Genomic DNA, 12427 nt, shown 5'->3' on the forward strand with positions numbered 1-12427 from the left:
ATGTTGGGAATGAGTTTAGTAGAAAAGAGAGAGAGAGAGAGAGAGAGAGAGAGAGAGAGAGAGAGAGAGAGAGAGAAGCCTCTAGGGACCTGTTACTCCTTGTTGCTGTCAGGCTGATGGCTTCCACAGACCATCCTTGCCCCTCCTCCTCCTCCTTCTCCTTCTCCTCTTCCCCCTCCTCTACCTCCTTTTCCTCCTCCTCCTCCTCCTCCTCTTAATCTTGCTCTTCCTTCTCGCAAACAACCATTTATGGACCCGAAGATGTGTTACTGTTTACTTATCCTACAATATTCTCCTTCTCCTTTTCCTTTTCCTCCTCCTCATCCTTTTCTTCCTTCACCATTCACTTATTCTCCTCCTTCTTATTATTTTCACAATCTTCCTTATCTCCTTTGTCTTCTAGTAGTATCATTCATGGTCTCCTCCCTCTTTCCTAATCTTTCATACTCCTCCTCCTCCTCCTCCTCCTCCTTCCTTATCTTCGTCCTCTTCTCCTTTTTGTTTTTCTTCATTCTTCTTTCAGTGCTCTCGTATGTTAAACAGTAAGGTCCTCACAAACAGCCACGCAAGGACGAGAGTAACTAGTCTAGTCTGTTGCTGTTTTGTTCCTCCCTCGTGTCTCCTTTTAATTATTACTTTTCTCTTTTTCATGTTAACGTTTATGATTTTTTTGTTTCTTTTTTTTTATTCACTTTTGTTTTTGTTTTCTATCAAATCTGTTTCTTTATTTCTTTACACGAATCCTTTTTCCATCTCTTTAACATCTAAATACTTTTTTTTTATTCTTTTTTCGTCAACCTTCCATGTCTTTTTTTCTTTTTTTATCAAACTTTTTTCTTTTCATACATACATAAATCCTTTTCCTATCCCTTTCAGTCCTCCTGCAAACAGTTTTTTACAGTGCTGGGAAGGTCAAGGAAGGACACAACCACGGCAGCAAAAAGAACTAAAGATTTGAAACAGAAACTCGAACTAAGATAAAAAGGAAGAATTCAAAATATCAAAGGCTGAAAAGATTACCTTAGTGTTTTTTTCATATAAGAGGAGCACCGGCCACGGGCAACAAATTTTATGGCAAAAAGAAGAAAAAAAAAAAAAAGCCAAAAGGATGAACAAGATCTAGAATTCACTATGCAAAGGACAAATACCTGCCAAGTGCACTGCTACAGGACTTCAGTGTGGCAGAGGCAGGGCGGCCAGTAGAGTGTATTTTGTAGAGTGATTTATAGAGTGTATTTTTTCCAATGCTTATGTGCCAAGTACGTGATAGACTCAAGGCATAGAAAGAGTAGATAGATAAAGAAGTAGATACATAAACAGCAAAAAACTAAATAAATAAATGAAATAAAATAGAAAGAACAGATAAAAAGAAGACAATAAATAATAAAAAAAAATAAATAAAAAGAGGATAAAAAATAAATATATAAAAAGTAAATAAATGATTCATATGTGGAATTTCTGTACACATTTTGGATATGGATACTCTCTCTCTCTCTCTCTCTCTCTCTCTCTCTCTCTCTCTCTCTCTCTCTCTCTCTCTCTCTCTCTCTCTCTCTCTCGTCCATTATTTAATTCTTTACATTCCAATTTTTTTTTCCTTTTTTTATAACACGAATAATTTTCGCTTTGCTTTTCATTCCTCTCTCTCCCTTTCTCCTCCTCATCATTTGGTTAACCTTCTCCCTTGTGTTGCTCCTCCCGTACATACTTCAGAGGACAGTCACAGATATTATAAAGAAAGCAATCACTGTGTATCAGCAAATGAGTAAATAAAGAAACGAAAACAGAGAAAGGAAGCATGAAAATAAGGAAAATAAGGAACAAAAGAAGGAAGCATAAGAAAATAAGGAAAGCTTGCATTTATATATGTGTGTATGTGTGTGTGTGTGCCCGCGCGTTTGCCTGGCTTCTTTCCCTCGCGTCCCAGATAAAAAATTAGGTTAATAAGCTCGTGTTGACATTGAAGCACGCTAGGACAAACACGACATAACGTAAGAAAAGAGAGTCAGTGTTTACTACTTCATTTAAACATCAAATTTTCTTATTAGTGCAAAGAAAAATGGAGGTCAATAAGTTTCCCTGTTGACACTCTAATAGGCCATGACAAACACGACATACCGACGCAGGAATCAGTGTTTGCTAATGAATTTCAAGCTGGAATATGCTCAAAATGTCCTGACGAATGTGATGAACTAGAAAAAAAAAGGGAAAAGAAGAAAAAAAAAGGGAAAAAAAGCAAGTTGAGTAAAGAAAGAGAGAGAGAGGAGAGAGAGAGAGAGAGAGAGAGAGAGAGAGAGAGAGAGAGAGAGAGAGAGAGAGAGAGAGAGAGAGAGAGAGCAGGTAGGTAAAACAAAGCACAGTAAATTTAAAGGGAAGCGAATGGAATGGAAACAACATGCTCTTCCTCCTCCTCCTCCTCCTCCTCCTACTACTACTACTACTACTACTACTTCCTCTTCTCCTCCCCCTCTTCCTCTTAACAGTCTGAGAGGAAATACTTTCTATCCAAAGTCTACCCCTGCTACCAATCACCAGGAGGAGGAGGAAGAGGAGGAGGAGGAGGAGGAGGAGGAGGAGGAGGGTTTAAAAAGCAGAAAATTACAATGATAGAATAGAGAAGGAAAAAATTGAAAACCGGGAAAAGGTGTAGAGAAATGCAGTGAAATGTGATGAAGCAGAAGAAGGAGAATTAAAAAAACTAGACGTGAAATTCGTAAAATGAGAGGGATAAGAAATGATAAGAGTAAAATAAATAAATACGCAAGTCGAGAAATATCATGAAACAAAGTGAGAAAAAATAAAATAAATAAATAAATAAATAAACGAAAAGGTAACAATCAACATACAATTAACTTATTTACATATCAAGCTGAGACTTGACACGAACTATATGACGATGAAAAAAATAAATAAATAAAGAGGAACCAGAACAGAAAAAAATAAAATAAATAAAAAATAATAATAAAAAAAACATGTCTATGCACTCTCCTCAGTCTATCAAATTCAAGGATCCGTTCACCATCTTCCTATCTTCCTACAACAACTTTCAGCCATTCACTACAACCCTTTCCCTTTTAACAATGCGCTCTGCCATTTACGCTTAATTTTCTCTTTCCCTCTCACTTTCATAGACCTATCTATATATTCCTCTTTCCCTTAACAACACCTCTTACCATTTATGTTTCCTTTCCTCTTTCCCCCTTTACCTTCTTAGTCGTATATATTCCTTCTTCTTTCCCTCCCTCGTGATAAGGATGGAGGGAGGGCACGTGGCGGCCTCTTCCTCGGGAGATAAAAAGAACACGCAAAGGAACATGAAAAATGGTCAAGGAGAATGATAACGACGGAAGGAAGGAAGGAAGAGACAAGAGAAGGGGAGGAAGGGAGGGAGGGAGGTAGGGAGGGAGGGAGGAACAACAGCCACGTGCTAAGTATCTGTGCCTGGCTCGTGGTGGTAATGGTTCGCTAATTGTTTCGCTACAAATAGGGTCATTAGTTAGTCTCCGTTTTCTAAGAATTCTCTTGTTAGGTTGAGTGGTCTTGGGTGCGGCTTCCATGTGTGTGTGTGTGTGTGTGTGTGTGTGTGTTGCCTCATGACTTGTCTGCATCATTTTCTGTGTGTATTTAAATGTGTATGTATATTTTTTTCATGTAAGAGGGGGCTGTATGTGACTGTGTGTTGATGCAGGTGAGTAGGTGTATAAGGGGCTTGTAATCCAGCATAATATTTTGGAAGTGTGTAAAGTAAGACTCGCTGGCATCAATATTTATCATTGTTCATGTTGCGCCTTGAAATGTGATGTACGCGGTTGTAGGTGTTAATATCATTTATATTTGTGTTTTCTTTGTATAATAATTTTTTTTTGTGATGTTGACCTACCTGTATATCTGTTCATGTAATTACCGATCTCTGTATGTATAACTACTGGTCGCCCACTCTTCATACCCATAACAAATTAATCAGAATATATACACTTACATTTCACTGTTTACCAGGTATAATGAACTTAATTTCCATGGATGAGACTAACGAAAAGCTACATACAAACTTTCTTATATTAAAAAAAGTACATTAAACTATGACTTCCATCGTCTGTATATGTGTGTGTGTGTGTGTGTGTGTGTGTGTGTGTGTGTGTGTCTGAACGGTATATTTTTACTGGACCATATATTATTTTCTATTTTTACCTATACCTGTGTCGTGGTCAATAAAATAACTGAACTGAACTGTGTCATACCAGGAAAACAACACACTTGGCTGCAATGAACGCGGTTAATGTTTAGAGTTTAGAAGGACAACGAGAGAAAACAGAACAACTCTCCGGAGACTCTAACAAACCTTCCACTACCACACTGCACATCACGGCGAGGGTCCACAGCTCCACACCACACTGATAACAGGCTTCCAACGGCGTCAACAGTCTCATAACCTCCTTTAGTCTCTCTCTGCACCCATACTTTCTATTCTATTCATCTAATTACGTCTCTATATATTCCACTAACAACCCACAACACCTCATAAAACGTGAAATTTGCTATGTAAACTGTTCTATGAAGCACTTATACCTTGATTCTTCTTTATTCCTTTCCAAGAATTGAAAAAGAATGGTCATTTTTAACCAGAAACATTAAAAAACACTTCGGTGAAAAAAAATAGCATTCCCGACGGTGCCTCGTGGACCGCCATCGCCATCTGTGGAGCCTCGAGGCAAGTGGCGCCGCTTCAAGGGAGGAGTGAGAGAGGGCAGCACCAGCCAGGCCGCAGTCATGCTCTTGTCGGAAAGGGGGTGACTATAAAAACGATTACAAGAACGTGCTAAATAAGTACGTGTAACTGGGAACATAAGTGATGGCACGGATTTCAAAACAACAATTATTCTTCTGAAGTGAAAAAGGGAAACCTAACAATATTTGATGGGCTTAAGTTAATTAAACATGTGACACCATTTACTTAACTATCCACCTACTTACTCTGACTAACAACAATATGTAAGTAAATAAAAAAAATAGATTTATGAAGATATGTGAATGAAAGTTAATGGAAAACGTGACAATGGTTCTGACTGCGTGTACTACAGTCAAGCGAAGCACCTTCCTTGACTCACAGGACGCATACATATTGAAAACAGTGTCCGGGCGTGGCACCTGATCACTGTGGTCCGCTACTCAACGTTTCGAACCACTGTATGATACGCAAGGTGCCTTTCGTGAGGTTTCAGACAGCCAGGTTTTGTTAATTATACTGAAACTATTCCAATCGCCCCATACATCGTGAACTTCATCGTTCGTGAGAATACGGATACTTTTATTAACTGATTTCAACTATTTATTTATTTTCTTAGTTATAAAGTATAAAATAAAATAAAAACATAACAACAATCGATTTATCCTATTTTAAATCACTCACGGAAGACGAGAGGGTGATGTTTGGTGTTTGGTCAAGATGTGGTCACTTGAACACACTCACACGCACCCACAAGCCCTCCCTGACATCTTCACTTCTAGAGCACTGCTTCCTAAACTCGTACGCACTATAACCGCCCTAGGTTCAACTCTGCATGGCTGCCCCTCTCCTTCCCCAAGCCGAGGTGGTAAAGGTGGTGACCGTGGTGTAGAGGAATTAACTGTGGGTAGATGAGTTTATTTTCGATAAATGTAATGACATGCTGTACTAGAATGTAATGTCATCTATAATATAAAGGATGGCATAAAAGAACCGATGTCAATAAGTAAATTCATATATAAAATAGTTCTTACAGCTCATAGAGGCTAGTCAGAGAGAAAGAGAGAGAGTGTGTGAGAGTGTGTGTGTACGTGTGTGTAGAAAGCTAAACCACACACAACCATACACATACCTCTCTGAGCTATGACGAGGCTGCAGAAGAGGTGACAAAGAAGTAACCCATGTGATGCCGTATGAACACTTTGTCACGACGGGGCAGCAGCAAGGCAGGACCAATGGCAGGACCACTACACTGCAAATCACGTATATTCTGTCAACACTACCGATGAAGGGAGGTACGAGCAACACACACCCTAATACAAATACAGATCTTAAGGAGTTTCACACTTCCTTCAGTGTGGAAAGTATCACAGAACTGAAGACTTGTGGTTGAATAGAAAATAAACACTGTCATAGATTTAGAGCAGTGAAGAAGCTTATCGATGGGAGAACATTCAAGTGGCGTAAGTTTTATCCTAGAGATTTACAGTACAAGACGTGGGGGGCACCAGTACCAGAGCCAAGTGTTCAGCGTTGCTCTACATGTCAGTCTGCCTCCTCTGCCGCATATCCTTGCACATCTTTCCAGTAGTGCAGTGTGGTGGCGCGCAAACAGAGGATGAGACAGATCTTTATTTCCCTAACGTTTCGAGAAGTAGTTTACATTGAAGAAAAGATTGTTGTAGTCTTTTCTCTCGCATCTTCTACTCGTTTCTGTTATTATTATTATTATTATTATTATTATTATTATTATTATTATTATTGGAGGTGTGAGACGGCATCTGAGCTTTTCTTACTATCATTTATACTCAGTCTTTTTCTCTATCTCACACATACACACACACACACACACACACACACACACAGTAGTTTGCTTTCCCATTCACACATACCCTTCCTTACACCATAAAACGCACACTAAACTCGCACATTTACAAAGCTATCCTGTCTTTCCCTCATTCCTTAGAGAGAGATCACCCTCTAGGTTTACCTCGCATATTTACCTTAGTCCACGCTGAAACTCTCTTCTCTATTCCCGCTTTCTATGGAGGACCAACGTATACCGGGAGAAAGAAAACGCGCGCTTCCTCCTCCTCCTCTCTTCAACGCCTCCCTTGTATAGTCATGCCTTATTTTACTTACTAGGAGCTTCATGATACTGTAATGTTGTCGAGTCCTATCAGAAAATATAATATCGGCTATTCTCTCTCTCTCTCTCTCTCTCTCTCTCTCTCTCTCTCTCTCTCTCTCTCTCTCTCTCTCTCTCTCTCTCAATTTTTATTTTCTATTTTTCTTTTTTGTTACTTTTACTTTTCACTTCAACATTACTATTATTTACATGTAATTTTATAATACGGCGCCATATGACCTTAGTTGTTTCAGAGCCACCCAAAAAATTTTTAAATCACTTCACGTCTCTCTCTCTCTCTCTCTCTCTCTCTCTCTCTCTCTCTCTCTCTCTCTCTAACACACACAAGGCCTCCAAGGATTCATTCCCGAGCCTCTCATCTTATAAGGAGCCGAAACCACCACTATTAAAGAGAGTGATAGCGTGAAATAGCGATGGATTAACTCTCTCTCTCTCTCTCTCTCTCTCTCTCTCTCTCTCTCTCTCTCTCTCTCTCTCTCTCTCTCTCTCTTTCGTGGGGATACCAAACTTTTTTTTCATCACAAACGTAGATTCATACACACACACACACACACACACACACACACACACACACACACACACACACACACACACACACACACACACACACACACACACGCACGCACGCACGCACATAAACAATCACGGCAGGAAATATGCACAAACACACACTGTGCTTCTTCCGTGAGCGTCTGCACAGAGAGAGAGAGAGAGAGAGAGAGAGAGAGAGAGAGAGAGAGAGAGAGAGAGAGAGAGAGAGAGAGAGAGAGAGCACTAATAATGATGGACAGATGAATGAATGAATGAATGAATGATAGCAGAGGATAATGCTAACAACAACAACAACAACAACAATAACAATAATAACAATAATAATAATAATAATAATAATAATAATAATAGTAATAATAATAAAGTGTTTGTACAATTCACAACTACAACAACTAACAAGCAAAGTAGGAAAATCAAGAATTTTCCTTAACTCGCATCTCAGTGTATAATATTTTTTTCCTTCTTCCAACTGATCTCATCCATATAAATTTTCCTTCTCCACCTACACTTCTCTTCCTCCTCCTCCTCCTCTTCTTCTTTTCCTCCACTTCTTCCTCCTCCTTATCTTTTATATTTTTTTCCTACATAGTCATCATTATTATTTTCTTATTATTTTGTGTATGTTTTCCTCTTCTCCTATATCACCTTCGTCATATGTTTCGTTATTTCTTTCATGCATATTATTATCTAAGTTTATTTGCTTTCCATCTGTTCCTCCTTCCTGTTTTTCCTTCGTTCATTGCAATATTTCTATTTTTTCCTATTCTATTCTTATTATTCTTATTATTCTTATTATTATTCTTTTCTTTTCCTCTTCTTATCCCTACTTCCCCTCCTCCTCCTCCTCCTTCTCCTCCTAATCCTCCTTCTTTCTCCCTTTTTGAATCTGATATTTTAGTTCTACTCCAAACAACAGACTACTTTTGCTTAATTTACTTTCTCATAAATATAGAGCGAGGAATGCCAGTTTCTCTCTCTCTCTCTCTCTCTCTCTCTCTCTCTCTCTCTCTCTCTCTCTCTCTCTCTCTCTCTGCACGTTCACTTGATGTCTTTTCGTTGATTTGTACAATTTACACCGTTAAATATATTCTTGTTTTCATTTCCTTTTCTTTTTTTCCATATCTTATTTCCGTAATCAAAACACAAAGTACGTATAGTGTTTTCACATTATTCATTGCTATTTTCGTCATTTCTCACCTTTCAAAGCACCTTTTCGTCCCCCTCGCCCCCCCCCTCTCTCTCTCTCAGTCCCGCCGCATCTCATCTCATCTCATCTCATCTCATCTCATCTCCTTTTTGCCGAGGTTCGCGAGGAGGAGGCGCTACGTGGCTTGTTTATCTTCACGCCGTGACGCAAGGTGCCGATGTGAAGGCGATGCTCTGTGCTGTATTTCAATATTTACGTGTTCTCTAGGGCCGTCTTGCAGGTGAGGAAGAGGAGCAAGGAGGGAGGGAGAGAGAAGAAGGGGGAGAGAGGGGAAGGGACTGCGAGAACGAAGAAGGGAAGGAAGGAGGAGAAAGAGGGGAAGGGAGAGAGGGAGGGAGGGACCGAAGGCGAAAGACAATGAAGGGTTTGTATTTACCTACAGGTCGAACTAGTCACTTCAGCGTCTTATTTCGGGGTTTATAATTCGGGTGCCGTTATGGCGAGTTAGGGAGAGGCGGTGGAGAGGCGGTGGAGGGCGGCAAGGGTGGAGGGACGGAGGGCAGGGGCGGGAGAGGCGAGGGAGGAGGGTGAGGAGGGAGAGAGGTAAGGAAAGGTATTGTTTTGGAGGTTGCGAGGTGAGGGTGACAGCCAGAGGTCAAGTGCGGAGGAGGAAGAGGAGGAGAGAGAAGGAGGGGGGGATAGGAGGAGGAAAAGGAAGATGCATACAGGGGGGAGGAGGAGGAGGGAATGGGAGAGGAGGAGGCCAAGCTACACCAACCTTACTCCTACTACCCATCCTCCTCCCCACGACCCCCTCCCGCCCCCTCCCCCAGCCCCGCAGCCGCCCTCCTCCCCTCACTCATCACGCCCACCGGTAGACGGCGCCTCATAATGTAAACAAAAGATTCAGACTCTCCAGGTTACCGTCTGTTCGTTTCACATTCTTTCGCTCGACTTCCAAACCTTCCGTGTTGCCTGCGCCGCGTTCTCTCTCCCCCCCAACGCTCCCTGGCGCCGCCCCGTGACTTCCTCGGGTGCTAGGTGTCGCCCTGGGCATTTCCCGACGGGTATGTCACGAGAGGAATGCGAGAGGCGCGGGGCAGAGGTGTGGGAGTAAGCGTTGGTGGGACGTGTGTGAGGGAGGACGAGGGAGGGAGAGGGTGGGACGGAGGAAGGGTTCTGGGGAGGTGTGGGGAGGGTAAGGGAGACGGGGAGGGGGGAGATGCATAGGATGAAAGAGAGACTATTCCACTACCTCCTCCTCCTCCTCCTCCTTTTCCTTCTCCTCCTCCTCTTCCTCCTCCTCCGTTGTCGGGCAGCAAGGTAATCGTGCTGTCATGTTTGACTTTTTTTTTATCATTATTATTACTTCTATTAGTTCTTCTCCATCTCGCTACCTCAACATTCCTGCTCTTTCTCTCTCCGTACCACTAATCAACAGGTACTAGAGGCGCAGGTGTGTGTAATAATCAGCACTTCCTATTACACTATCGATTCATAAACTCTGCTAATCTTTTCAGTTTGTTGTTAAGTATTACCTCAACTGAAACGCATTTTTTTTTTTATTATTCGTCTAAGGAAATTTAGCGGCAGACGATTAACGCAACAGCTTATCAATATACTACAAGCTGTCATTCGTTCGTTAGTTTGTCAGATCGATCGGTTGCTGGTTTCTTTCGTCAGCTTTCGTTTCCAAATTATTCTCATTAATCGTTGCCTCACTGTTCCAAATTCCACGAACAAGTCCTTCATTTCTATTTCATTTGTTTAGAATATGATTACGAGAGTTCAACCCATTCTCTCTCTCTCTCTCTCTCTCTCTCTCTCTCTCTCTCTCTCTCTCTCTCTCTCTCTCTCTCTCTCTCTCTCTCTCTCTCTCAACATCTACAGAAAACACTCAGGTGGAAGCAAAACCACTTCTCACACACACGTTTTTCAACAAGGAGCCAATCACTGTTCGGGGAAGCGGACGAGGATGAAAATGTGAGGAAACCAGACCAGGAAAAGAAATGCGACGAGATGCGGAGACAACATGGGAAAATGAGAAGTAGAAGAAGAAGAAGAAGAAAAGAAAAAAAAAAAAAAAAAGAAAAGGAGAAAAAAAGAAAAAGAAAAGAAAAGGAAAAGAAAAGAAGAAGAAGAAGAAGAAGAAGAAGAAGAAGAAGAAGAAGAAGATGATGATGATGATGATGATGATGATGATGATGATGATGATGATGGACGACGACAACAACAACAACAACAACAACAACAACACCATAAGCAGCAGCAAAAAAAAAATTAAAATAAATAAATAAATAATAATAATAATAAAACAATACAACAATTAACACAAAATCTACAACCTTAACTAATACTATCTTTCTTCTACAGGTGCATCGCGGGGGACGCTCAGGTGTACAAAGGGCTCTTCAAGTCATCTCACCTGTCCATCTTTTATCATTTAACCACAGAAGACGAATTGGAAATATTTCTGATGTATTTGGCCTCCTTTGGTATGTTCTTGCTACGTCTTCCTCCTCCCAGTAGTAGTAGTAGTAGTAGTAGTAGTAATAGTATCTCCACTAACCCTTCTCTGCCCTCAGCATCCACCCAATGACATTTAAAGGGAGCAACAGTATTGATTTTGCCACATTCCGGCGTTATAACACTTCAAAACTTTATCTCTGTGTACCTAAGAATTTCCTACCTTTTCCATCCAACCCATGGCATTTAAATGGGCATCAGTATTCATTTCGCTATCATTCCGGCACTATAAGGATCTATCTATCTATCTATCGCTATCTACTTAATAATTTTCTATCTCAGTATCCATCCATGGCATTTAAAACTCTTTCACTGATATTTGCTATACTTTTACTGCCATTAACTACTCTAAGACACTTTTTCTTGATTACAGCCATCTTCAAACATTATACGGACTGGAAATTGCATAGTATATTCTTTTTCATTCCCTTGTACGTGCTTATAAAGATTTCATACATTGTTTCTAGTGCTGTGAATTGCTGCTTATCGTAGTGAAAGGGTTAAAGACACATTAGTATTCGCCGTCATTCCAACCACGTGACTATTAAAAACTTTCCTTATCACTGTCTACCCATCAGTTCTCTATCTCCAGCATCCACACACGGCGTTTAATGAAGCCACTGACTGCTGCTGTGGCCTCTCATCTTCACAATGTAATGGTCACTGATATAAGAAGAACCACGACAAGCACCACTAGGAAAGCTATACCCTGTGAGTGAACGTCTGAAAAAAAATCACAATCTAATGTTTTATAAGACCATTACAATAAGATTTTCAAATATAACAGTTACTGGGGAGAAAATTTATGTTATCCAGTATTTATAGTTTAGCTTTTATAGTAGTGCTTATGGTGAAATTCATTAGAGCTACTAGTAAAACAAAACAAATGCTATTCATAGTTAGAGGGTTAGTGGAATATCAGTAGTCAACCATCACGTCACTCAGATACACATAATTACTCCCTCTTTCACACACCTTTTTAAATCAGTGAAATTCATTAAAGTCACAAGTAAAATAAATGTTATGCACAGGTAACCTTTTGACTGCTACAGCGGCTTCCTACCTTCAGTTTTGTACAGGTTTAGATGAGAAATTTCAAAGACTACATTGACAGCGAAGGGCATCATCGAATATTGAGTCAAGCTGCTTAATAATCGTAATTCTCTAAGGTTGCTAAAATGATAAAATAAGCAAATCAATGTGGCGTAAGCATAAGCATAAGCAATCACAGCATTAAAGGCATAGCGGGACATGAGTATTCAAATATCACGCTTCTCAAAGACACACATAAATACTTCCTCTTGTACACGTCACGCATTCCTTATATCCG

The 12427-nt window shown here is 40.4% G+C and overlaps 1 long non-coding RNA gene across 1 annotated transcript in view; it reads right to left on the bottom strand.

Moving 5' to 3' along the window:
* Positions 1-4982: 4982 nt before the first annotated feature.
* The window catches only part of LOC135107640 (uncharacterized), a 54933-nt gene continuing 47488 nt past the window's right edge, over positions 4983-12427 (bottom strand). The window contains exons 2-3 of the long non-coding RNA XR_010271872.1: positions 5856-5975; positions 4983-5624 (exon numbers count right to left, since the gene is read on the bottom strand). This is a non-coding gene — a long non-coding RNA (uncharacterized LOC135107640). The remainder of the gene's footprint in view (positions 5625-5855; positions 5976-12427) is intronic.

This window comes from Scylla paramamosain, chromosome 15, assembly GCF_035594125.1.
Source record: "Scylla paramamosain isolate STU-SP2022 chromosome 15, ASM3559412v1, whole genome shotgun sequence".
NCBI lineage: Eukaryota > Metazoa > Arthropoda > Malacostraca > Decapoda > Portunidae > Scylla > Scylla paramamosain.